The 12,780-nt window shown below is 28.9% G+C and overlaps 1 protein-coding gene across 2 annotated transcripts in view; it reads left to right on the top strand.

Annotated features, from left to right (window-relative positions):
- The window catches only part of LOC121122237 (BTB/POZ domain-containing protein 3), a 529,811-nt gene that overhangs the window by 152,107 nt on the left and 364,924 nt on the right, over nucleotides 1–12,780 (top strand). The window lies entirely within an intron of this gene.

Raw genomic sequence — 12,780 nt, 5'->3', positions numbered from 1 at the left:
AACGTTGTAATTCCAACAATTTGAAGAATGTTTGGGAGCAGAGTAGATTAGCTGTAATGACATTTTATTTGATCACTTTTAAAATGCCGTGAGAGGAAATAAATAAACAACAATCTTATTCCCTATATATATAGGTTGAAATTACTATGATATCAATTCTTAATTTTACTCCGAATCTAGCATGAACATGAACATATAACTCCTTAGGAGCAAACCCTCATTGTTACTCTCTTTCTTTCATCAGCAGACATACTAGTTATTACTTTATGATTAGAAGTTCCCTTCTCAAACATTAATTAAAATGACAGCCGCTTTGGAAAATAAAGAATCTTATTCAAATTCCCAAGCTGCAAACTTCATCTAAATTAAACCTGCTTTCAGGATTTCAAGACTTTACTCAAGTTAGTTTTAATAATTCCTAGAGTAATGTTTATGCTATCAAAGTATAAGTTTACAATTTTAGCAAGTGAATTTTATGGCTAATAAGTAAAGAGTTCGAGGTGTAGTGAAACTTCTTGTTTTATATTGGGACCCTACAAAGAGAATGATGATCGGCAGTTTCCAAAATAAACAAAGTTATTAAATTTATTTTATTTGTCAAGAAAGACTTGAAATTAAATTATAATCGAAAAGATCCATCTAATTCAGGTATTTACGGCATTGTTCATTAAGAGATTAAAAATATTAGGACTAGAGGTTCGATTTGAACTGTGACTAAGGAACGAGTTAATCAACTGTTAAAAACATATTTTAAAAAGTACCTTAATTTGAAAAGATATCTCAAAAGCAAACGAAAGGACTGTTTTCAAAACAAACTAAAGTACTTTTTGGAGTACAATTTTAGTATCATTGATTTAAATAATAAAATAAGATATAATAATAAAAGTTATTTTGAACAAACTTGGCACCAAGATTATATATAGTCAAAGTAAGAGCCCATTACATTTTACATGTTCTAATCATAAAATACCTCTCAAAACTTATTTTTTCATTATATTAGACATACGGTTTAAATCTAGGGAAAAGTAAATTTTCTACAAAACTTTGAAAAGGGGTAGAGCCCTCCAAATGATACACAATTTTTTTTTTTCAATTTGCAAAATTTGTGTAAAATTACACAAATTTTGATGCCTCTTGTGTTTGTATAGCTCAAAAAAATACATTAATGGGACACTCTACTGTATATGTATAGATATAAAATTCTATTTGGAACAGAGCAACAAAAAAAAAATGTTGTTTATTATATAAGAAAGAATATCAAATTTATTATCTATTTTATTCCACTTGAAATTAAAGTGCATTTCATTTATTCTTTGCTATTTGAATAATCAAACATATAGGTAAGTATGTTATATGTTTATCCTCATGCAAAAACTTATATATTGTGCATAAAGGTCCGTCATTTTTTTTGGGGGGGGGATGTTTCATCAACTTTAATAAATGTTGAAATTGGGGTATCGATTAAAGTTTCTGTATTGCTCTAAAACTCTGTATATAGTATACAGGGTTGATCTTATTTATTGCTACACATTTCATTATTTACAATCCGTAATGACTTTGGTGCAAAATCCCGGAGGATGACAACAAGACATCTAATCTCTGAATAAAGGATTGGGCAAAGTTTTGTTTTCTTTTCATGGAAAAAATTTCACCGTCGATGCTGCTATGAATAAGGAGAACAGCCGCTACATCAAAACCAAAAATCCAGAAAATGTCTCACGAATTTCTTCAGAATAGAATATCCTTGAATCAAAGTCTTCGCCGTTGTGGAGTATGCCCTTCTATTTTTGTAGAGAGAAAGGAGCAGCTCAATACAGATCCTTACATCAAACTTCTTGATAAAAAGTGCTACTTTGGGCAATATAAAAGTTCGGGGACAACTCAAGACGGAGCTCAATGTCATCGTGCTACTGAGAAGAAAGCCTTACTGAGGGACAACATTCCGGACCTTTGGTACCTCAACATGTGGCCACCCTCATCTCCAGACTCGAACCGCTTAGACTACTCTATCTAAGTGCGTCTGGAGGAGAGGATGTGTGCCACTCCTGACAGGCGCGTCTAGTTTCTAGAGCCTTTCATCAAGAAGGAGGCGGCCAAGCTCGAGTCTGACTACATAGTCGAGATCTGCAAGGGATTTAAATCTCTTATTGAGGCAATTATTAGAGCTAAGGGCTCACATATTGAGTAAAAGTTATGCCAAGCACTAGTTTAAGATGATTTTGTAAAATAAATGTACTCACAAGACCTTTGGTTTAAATTTTATGAAAAAAAATATGATTTGTGCTACTAGATATGATTAACTCAATAAGTTTTTAGGGTTAAGAAGTTCATCAATTTATATTTTTTCAAAGGTTCGCTCTAATGCATATCTCTGAAAAAATATTCACACTTTCAAAATGTATATTATTTCATAACACAGGTTCTGAAAAGTCATAGGTTAAACGAAGAAAATACGGTTTTTTCGTTCAAAATTGGATTTTTGTATCATTTTTTTATTTGCTTTATAGAGGGGAGTTTCCATATCACTTTTCAAAACATGTTTTAGCTTGATTGTTATATTTATATATCAAGAAACAGTGTAATATTAAAACACAAAATTGTTATTGATCCATTGTTTTGGAAATATTAAAAGGAGCATCAAGCGTAATGACTCAAAAAACTAAAGAACAGATTGTCAAAAAAAATGGACAGCTCTATTTTGAAGTTGATTACTAACTGAAAATGAGGTGAGTTTAAAAAAATCAACATCTGTGTGTGAAGCCCGCGACATTTCATGTATTATATGTTATTGGTTTCTTTTGTGAACATGATTACCTCACCCATTCACTCTATCCTTAATACAAGATTACTCTACTTATTTCTGTGATAATTAACTATTTTTTTAGATAGTGATGATTATTAGTGTTGGATTGGATCATACAACTATAAAAATTCCAGTCCAAAATTTGTCTGTCCTAGGATAGGTCTTTGTCAGTCTTTTATCCTAACTATAGCAGTTGAAATGACGTAATTAATTAGTACGTTATTTCAACCATTCAAATTTTATAATGATCTCTTGCAAAGAGACAGGATACCTGAGATTTGAAGTAGAAGGTATGTGGATAAAGTTTATAATACTTGAAATATTATACGTTCTAGCTATAATTAATTCTATTCTTCATTTTAATTTACTTCGATCCTACCATGGAATAAAAAAGATATCTAATACCGTAGTACTGTAGAAAAGACCAATCGGTCTTGAGATAAAAAAGATTTGACTATATTGGATCCTAGTTATTATTAATTATTATAACTCTGGTAGAAAAATTGATTTAATATTATTTTCCGCTTTTGATACAAAAAAAAAAGAAAAAATAATACAACTTTTGACGGAGAATACAAAATTAAATTTATGGCACCAAAAATTTGTATCCAATAAAAACATAATTTAAAACCAATTAATAATTATGGATTAATACAATTTGTCAATAAAAAAAGTCAATTTTCCCAAAGAATCAGGTTTCTGACCATAATTAGTAATAATAATGGAAAAAATATTTAAAAAATCAGCAACATATGTATAAATAAAGTTTTAACTGAATTGGGCGACCTCCAAAATACAAACCCTCCATTTATGAACTTGGATATTATAGACTTCTATATTGATCAAAATTTATATTTTTTCTTTGAATCTACATTTTATTGCCAATACTTTTTAGTATGCTCATAAAAAATTAAATCAGATTATATTTAATTCCCCAGAATCCCTTGTTTTATATTTATACGATAGGTTTGGAATTTTTAATCAAGGTTTAGAGAAATCAAGTAATTACACAATTCCAACCTATGTTTTTCCTTTTGATTGATTAAATACTTCTTTTTGTCAATCTGATAGCTGAGGCATATACTAGTTCCTCCAAAGTTATATTATTCTAAATATTATTTTATACAATACTCGAATTATAGTTATCCTCCAAAGCTTCAGAGTTAACAACAAGTCATTTAATTTTTTAAAACGATGATTATACGATGATTTGAATCAATAAAAAAAAATATCATACAAATTAAAAAGATGAAGACATCCATTTTAACTTTCTACATATTTTTAAAGCAAATCTGTCATCGAGGGAGCTCAAAGTTTACTTTATTTTGTACATTTTCTATCAGAAATTTAAAATGATTGAATCATCATACGAATGTGTGACAAAATATCTAAATATATTTGTGTATTTTTCCCCTTTCATTCAAGTTCATTTGGTCTAAATGAAATAAAAGGATTCTTAAAACCCCCGAGACATTTTCAATCTTTTTTAACTGAAAACTGATTAATGATTTTATAATATTATGATCAAACGATAACAAAAAAAGTTGGAATAAATAAATCACAGTTGAAATAAAAGATTGTATTATATTTATACGGAAAGGTATTAAGAGAGTCATAGAAGTATAAAAATACATAGCTCATTGATTTTTATTATATGAAAGTACATATTACATTAACAAATACATACTGTCTTATGGAAAATTCGTTTTATAATAAAAATAACAAGCCAATTACCTAAAATAAGTTATCCAAACTAAATTATCTATATGGTCTCATATTGTATTCATTTATAACATAAAGTTCAGACTTTAATCAAAAATATATAAAATTGAGAGATTCAGTTTCCTTTCATACTAAAATGATTTAAATGTAAATAGCTTTAGGAAGAGAAAAAAAATTGTGAGTACTAGGAATTAAAAAAAATATAAATATATTAATACCGTACCTGTAAATATATGTAGTTTATTTCATTAAACTAATTAATAAAAGAGTGGATACTTCTTGTAGAATAAATCTCCTATCAAACCTTTGTACCAACTACAGGAATATTCGATAATTAAAAAAAAAAAAAATGGCGCTTATTCAAAAAAGAATAGGGGAAAAATTGCATTGACTTTATTTACTGGGAATACATAAGTGTTTAAGGCTTACGTGATCCTAAAGATAAATACTCTATTAAAATATGAGAAGAACGAGAAGGGCTTTGAAAGCAACAAATAAACATTTTGAGTGATGCTAAATACTTCATAAAATCCAGGGTGATACTTCCTAAGGAATTTAATAAATCCCTGATATGCCAACTCCAAAATAATAAAGGATATAAATATTCATATATCAATGATGATGACGCCTGAAGACATTCCATTGAGTGCAATTTCCTCAATTTATCTTGTTCTATTTTTTTCCATGTTTTGATTCACTTTGTGAATATTTTCTATTTTTTTAATGCTGCAACTCATATATCCCTTCTTCAACTTGACCAATTGCATTCTCTATCTCGTTCAACTAAGCAGATAAATTAATAATAGTATTTGGGTATCTTTCTTTCATTTCTAATGCATTATGTACGTTTGAAGCTCCATCAAGGTCAAAATCTGAAACACTAAAAACAAACAGGCTCTATAATTCAACATTCATTTTTATGTAATATACATAAAAAAAAAGAAATGACGTAAATACTAATAATTACCAAATCAAAAATAATTTTGAACATAAAGTACGATCTAAAATTGGTATTAGAAAAACTATTATAAAATAAAAAATTGAGGTAAACTTCTAATCTTCCTAGAATATCAATATTATTTCCATAAAAATGACCAAATATAATTAATAATAACGTTGATAGAATGGAGTATACAATTTTGGTACTGTGGTCTGTGTTGCTTTTTACCTTCATTATACTGTGTAATTTTGATACTTAGATGATAAAATATTTTAAAAGTATTATTCAAAAATGATTATTTTTTAGTTTAACTCTTATTTGGTATTCCATGGTGTGTTTTATTTATACTTTTTGTCCAAAAAGTACGCATAATAATTTAAAAGGCATTTTTGGAAAAACTTTAAGGCGAATGAGGCAGAGTACAGGACATAGTTAGATCACCAAAAAAATGATTTTCGAGCTTTTGACATCTCAAAGCATGGGAAAAAATGCGGAAACATATCAAAATTCGAAAAAGTATATTTTTGAATAGATCTAATGGAGCTTGTTCACGTTCTGTTGGGAGTCTTTGCAATCCAAAAGATAAGGGATTACGGATTCTTTATTATGGAGTCGTCCCATTACAGGTCATTATTGGATGAACAATTGTTTCAAGGCTTATGGATCAATGTCTCTATTTGTATAAACCACCTGAGTTTTTGTCTTTCTATTCACAACCTGGGAAAATATAATTTAATAATAACCATTAATTATCTATTAAGTACTTACTAGTAACAGTCAATAAGTGAATTCAAATGATAATCAATAATTTTTTAACTGCTTAGGTTTTGTGTTTCGTCAAAAAAGTACATCCCCTTTTGGGATAGTTTCTCCATCTCATCCATTTATGATTTTGATAACAAAATAAATATTAATTATTATTTCCTTACATTGTTGACGTTTCACTTTATTATTGAATATTTAAGAGTTATTTTCAATATAAATATTATATGAAATTTGGAGAACTCCTTTTTTAAAGAAGAAGAAAGAGATGATTAATTAAACATAACACAACAAATATATTTACGAGCCATCGTACATTTCAATACAGGCAACCTCAATCACATTTTCATTCATGATCATTATTTTATCTAACAAAAACTTATCCCTTAAGGCTAGTTTCATTATATGTAAGATCTTTAAATGTATTATAAAATATGTTATTATAACGTTATATAATCTTATTTACATATAAAAACAAACTATTGCAATGGAAAGAAAAACATATTTTTCTTTAATTATCCTACTTTTTTTATACTTAATCGATCGAAATAATAATAATAGTTGTATAAATCTGTTCATTTTTAATACTTAATACTTTGATTCAATTCAAATATCTCTGTTTGTCATTGACATCAAGTAGTATTCTATGCAAGTGAAATATATTTTACACGTATTTGTCATCAACTACGTATACTTGGAGAGGTTTTTAAATAAACAATAGTTTTATATCAAAATATCTTTAACAACAACATAACCAAGAATGAAAAAGTAATTACATTCTCATTTCCAATATATATTTTTTTTATTTTTTGTTTACTGTTGCGTTTATACAAATATTTAAAACCAATTTTCATTGTCTATAGTACAGTGATTCCCAAATGGGGGTACGTGGAGAATCTCCAGGAGGTCCTTGATATTAAAAAAAATATATATATTTGTTTACTATATAAGAAATGTAGGCGTTGAAGTTAAGGAATATGTGGCTAAAGACTTATTTCGAAAGAGTAGGTCAATTAAAAAAAATGAGAACCAATGGTATATACTTTTGAAATTCTTTTAAGTAAGAATACTTATGAATTATATAATAAATATAATTGAAAAAGAATAAGTTAATTATTACTAACTAAACTTGAATTTTATGAAATACCATACAATGATAACTAATAAAATAATATGTGACATTAATATCAATCTCGTTTTGGCTGTTCAAAATGTTTTCCAATCCCTCTGAAATTTGGTATCTGTGCTTATTTTTATGCATAACATTGAAATATAACTAGCCATATTTGATTTTCTAACTTTTTGTTTTTCGACCCGCCCTAGCCTGCAATCTCATCCAAAAATTTATGAGTACTAATTTGATTACTTATACTTACATAAATTTAAAAATATTTCAAAGACATTTTGTGAAAAAAACAAATTTAATGTTTTTACGGGAAGAATAATAAATCATATTTTGTTGGAACCCTAAATTGTTTTAAAATAAACTTTTATTATTTGTTAATGTTTGATATTCATATAAATATTTTGAGGGATTTTGTTGATATTTACGAGTGCAAAATGGATCAAATAGTTAAAAAATGAAAGAAAATTTAGTTATTATTATTAGTATTTAACTGTTTATCATGTAAATAAATTTGTTTTATTTTTAGAATACCGGGTGTATCATAACTTTCCCCAATTTGGAAATCCAAACTTAATTAATAACTATGTACTTTATGGGTCAAATGTTGGCACACTTTTTTAATTTTAATACTTTTTGACATACAGATTTGGTTTATTATAGCTGAATATAACCTCTTTTACCCTTAATCTTGGACTCTGACCTCAGCTTGAAGGCAGAGGATGACCTCCTTACCAATTCCTTGTCATTATTGTCCCAAATCTCCTTGACAAAGGCTATCAGAGTCTTAGTGATTGTTGGGGTTGCCTTAGCCACAGCCCATGTTCTCCACGTAAACACAGAAGACAAAGTCCAACTTTTTCACGTCTAGTGAGTATGGTGGCCGGATAGTCGTGTCCCAAAAATCCATGTTCTTCTAGGAAAAGGAATGGGTCAATTTTGTGGTATTTAAAGGTGCTCCATCATGTTGGAGATTCAGTGGATTAATTGATTATTTAAACACAGGATTAATAGTTCCAAGTCTTCTTATCAGAAAGTATGTTTACCTTTTATTGGCCGGTGCTGACTTAAGATTGTTGAGCAATTTCTGACAAAGATGAAGAGGTTTGGACTTGATAGCATCTGTGAGAATGGGCTTGTTCTTTATCACCAAATACTTCCCACCCATCTCTTTGATGCCCCTCTTGACTGTTTCTTTTGAGGTCCTAGGCAAATGGTCTCATGGACTTCCTAGGGTGCAATTGTGACGGCCTCTTTGATAAAAGATGAAGTCTTTACTATTGCAAAACCACCTCCAGCCTTTTTTTTTCCAATAATTTTTTGGCTTCTGGATGTTTTATGAAATTGTTCACCGTCTTCGAGTTCACAGCGCTCAACTAGATTATGTACTTTTTTGGAAATTTTTACGCAATTCACTTGCTCTATAGTTCTGAAATAAAAACAAAACAAGACAAGAAAGAGTAACAACCCAGACGCTTAGTTATCATTTCCCGCCAGAAGTTTAAAAATGTGTCCATGCAACCTCAATTTATTAGTACATAAGGTGATTGGTAAATAGCTTTTAAAATACCTGTTATTTTTTTAGCCAAATTTAATATCCACGTTATGAAAAAGATGTTCACTGAAAAAAATATTTCACACGGAATAGTTTTTTATGGTGTTAAAAATTTCCGAAAAACCCCCAAATTTCTCAAACTCTCTTTTTCGACACACACTATTGTACATAAATGTATATAAGTATAGATGATAAATTATTTTTTAATGCAATTTGGTGTAGAGAAAAAAATACTTAAAGTACATGAAGTAAAGAGAAGAAAACTATTTTTCCTCCTTTTGTTTTTCTCCTTCAGGATGTTATAAAATGTACGTACATACAGATACCCATCGTAAAATGCATATAAGTAGAGGTGTATAAAATATGTCCTGAAAAGTGGGCGCTGCTTTTCCTAATGATATTTTTATTCTTGACGAGAGAACATCTAGGTATAAAGTAATAACAGCGTGTGAAAATCATTAATGGAGAAACACAATAATGCTTTGTTCCTCAAACTTATAGGTATAAGTTCTCGTTGGACTCGGAGTAGACTAAAGGATCGGCATTGGAGTAGTTCTGGCTTATATATCCTTACTATATACAGGGTAAGATTTGTATTTATTTCCTTGCTCTCACGGCTGCTTGTAGCTGATCTAATGAAACGTCATGAAAGCAAAGCTGTTCTCCTCCATATTATTATGCAAATTGTTAGGATTACTATGTTGATTTTCGTCTACTTTTTTTAGCATGCCCAAAATAGAAACGATTTTCATCACTTTTTATGTATCACTAGTCCATTGACGAGTTAGAAATAAAATATGAATATTATATACCAATAAATGAGTGTTTATTTCCTTCTCGACACGACTCCTTGCAGCTTATCTAATAAAACGTCATGACGGATAAGCTGATTTCATCCCAAACCTTTTTCAAATTGTCAGGATTACTACGTTCATATCGGGTTGTTTATTTTTACATACCGACAATACAAACTTTATGCATCATTGCTTTATAGGTATACCTATAATTAAATTTAATTACAGATAATAATATGTCATATATACTCATTAATTATTTTATAATTATAAGCATAAGGGAATATTTAGATAGCTAAGTTTGTAGAAAAATAATCATGAATACTGCAAAAAAAAATTATTAAAAGAAAGACATTAATACTTAATTTAGGTATATACAAAAGCTATTTATTAGATATGCCAGATAAGAGTTGACAGCGCATAATTTTTTTATGTCATGTTCGAAAATGGGCTAAATCTAAATACGGCCTAAAAAAGAAACCAATTAAAAAAAAAATTGTTACAAAAACAATACAAATTTTATGTCTGAAAAGAAAAATAACAAATTACAGCTTGTTGGAATCCCAAACTCATGTTGCTCAGATTATTTTAATATAAAAATTAATTTTTTCTTAATGTATGTATTATATTTATACAAATATTTTGAAAATTTTTATACATATACGATTGCAAAATAGATGGAATAGCTAAAAAAATATTTCAAGGTTTACATGACGTAATTATTATAATTGTGTAACTGTTTATTATGTATTTAAATACAATTTATTTTTGAATTTCCTGCAATTAATCAAGAATTGTGTACTTCATGAGTCTGATGTTGTTACACCTTTTTTATTTCATTACTTTTTTATATATAGTTTAGGTTTATTAGAACTCAAAATCACCTTGCTTAGCCTTAATTATTGTCTTCAACCTGCACCTCCCTCTCGACCAATTTTGAGTACATATTATCCCAAATCTCATTGACAGAGGCTTTCACTCAGTGTTGGAATATAACAAGCATTCCTCATAACATGCACTAGGAAGGTAAACCCCAAGGGGTTCACATTTAGTGAGTATGGTGGCCATATTGTCTTTCCCCAAAAATACCACTTCGCCTTATCAATTTATCATCAAAGCCAGTCCTATAACAATAAAAGAATTTCTATTATTGAAATACCAAACCAAAAAATAGGATCTTAACTCTCCCTCCCCAAAATTAACTAAACAACATTTATTCTGTATCATAATATCATTATTTTAAAACTAAATCATCTTAATAAAATTATAAACTGATTAAAGTACATTACCTCCTCTATATAACTTAGAGAGTAAATGTAACACTACTTCTAATGATTATAAAAGCCCTCTAAATGAACGGTCAGGGGCATTTCAAATAGTCCTTTATTTTTGGTCATCAAAATAAGCTAAAATTAATTGACCTACCACGAAAATATGCTATCTGTACAAACCCTTGAACTGAAAACATATTTAACAATATTGAAGCAAGGAAATTCCAAATTTTCTATTAGCATTCGCATAATTTAGACACTAAATTGTAAGCTTTTTAATTATTTCTATTTGTTATACCAAATTTAAAAAGAAGAAGGAAAAAAGGAAAATATGATTGACTTTGATTATTTCATAATTATTTTCTTCTTCTCTTAGCTAGATAACTAATCTGATGGAGATTTGAAATGTAAAAATCGAACCGATGATACAAAAAGGGCAGAAAATATGTCATGCAGAATAGTCCCAGATTGGGGCCTCGAAGAAGACAATTTACAATCTCTTCATGCATGGAGACATTGTAAATTTTCTTCCTCTACGATGGCCCTCTGGAACAATTCCTTGCATTGCTATATCAATCCTCTTCTCGTATTGTGAGCTTATGGTGGCGAAAAGGACAATACTTTTCTTTGTAATCGACAGCTAACTATGGGTTCTACAGCATTGCTTATAAGAAAATTGTAAGAAATAACTCTTAAACCCTTAAAATTTGCATTTAAAGATGTGTGATTAATAACAGTGTACCCAGTTTATGAGACATATGTCTGTTTGCCAAGCTAAATTTAACAAGTCTAAGTCAAATCAACCTGACGAATTGATTCCCTAACAAAAGCAATGTAACTTAATCCTATCTTTTCCTCTCGATGGATGACAGCACTGTTACTAAAGAATAACAAAACTTTAATAATTATATCTACATAAAAAAAATAATTACCTAACAAAGCAACAATTAACGCTTTGTTAAGAGAATTGTTCTCCCATTCGGTACATAATTGGTGAATTAAATATATATATAAACAACTCCGAAAAGGGTATAGATTAGTAAATAAAAAAATTAAACAGATAACCTTGATAAATATTAATAATAAAATTTCGGATTATAATTTGATATTTATTATGAACTTTATTATCCTCTCCTACTTTATTATTTGACTAGCTTTTGTTTTTAAATTTTCCCTCGGGAGGAGATGCAAATCTTGTGGATAATTTTTTTAACTTTCATTTATTTTCATAAATGTTTAATATAATACAACAATATGTAGCAAACCTAAACAGCAATAATAAATTTTTAATGATATCATATTTTAGATACTATAATGGGTCTCTAAAACTGTTGCCAACATATATATATATATCTATAGAGTCGTTTAGATAAATTTAGACCACCTTTAACTGCATCCTAATAAATAGGAAAGCAAGTCTTTATTTGCAAGTTCTAATAAGACAAAAGAAAAAACATAATTAAATATTTCCATCATCTTTGCCAATCATTCGCTCGATACAAGGCCTAAGGATTTGTCTGTCTTGACCCAGTTTGTGGGGGAGGCTTCGTTCCAGTATTTGATGATGGAGGCGTTCAAGAAGTCGGTGTTGTTGTGTAAATTGGTAAAGATATTCCTTTCTAACTCCTCCTAAAAGAAGTAAGCCATAGGATTCATATCGGATAATTTGGAGAGCAGGGGTTTGGAGTACCAAAATGGTACCTTCTTTTCATACAAAAATTTTAAGGTCTTGCAAGCTTTGTGAAAGGGCCCTGATTTGATATTGGAAATGTATCGAGCTAGTTTATCAAAGATTTATTATCTTCATGTG

Source organism: Lepeophtheirus salmonis, chromosome 7 (genome assembly GCF_016086655.4).
Source record: "Lepeophtheirus salmonis chromosome 7, UVic_Lsal_1.4, whole genome shotgun sequence".
NCBI lineage: Eukaryota > Metazoa > Arthropoda > Copepoda > Siphonostomatoida > Caligidae > Lepeophtheirus > Lepeophtheirus salmonis.
This window is presented reverse-complemented; position numbering and strand designations above follow the sequence as displayed.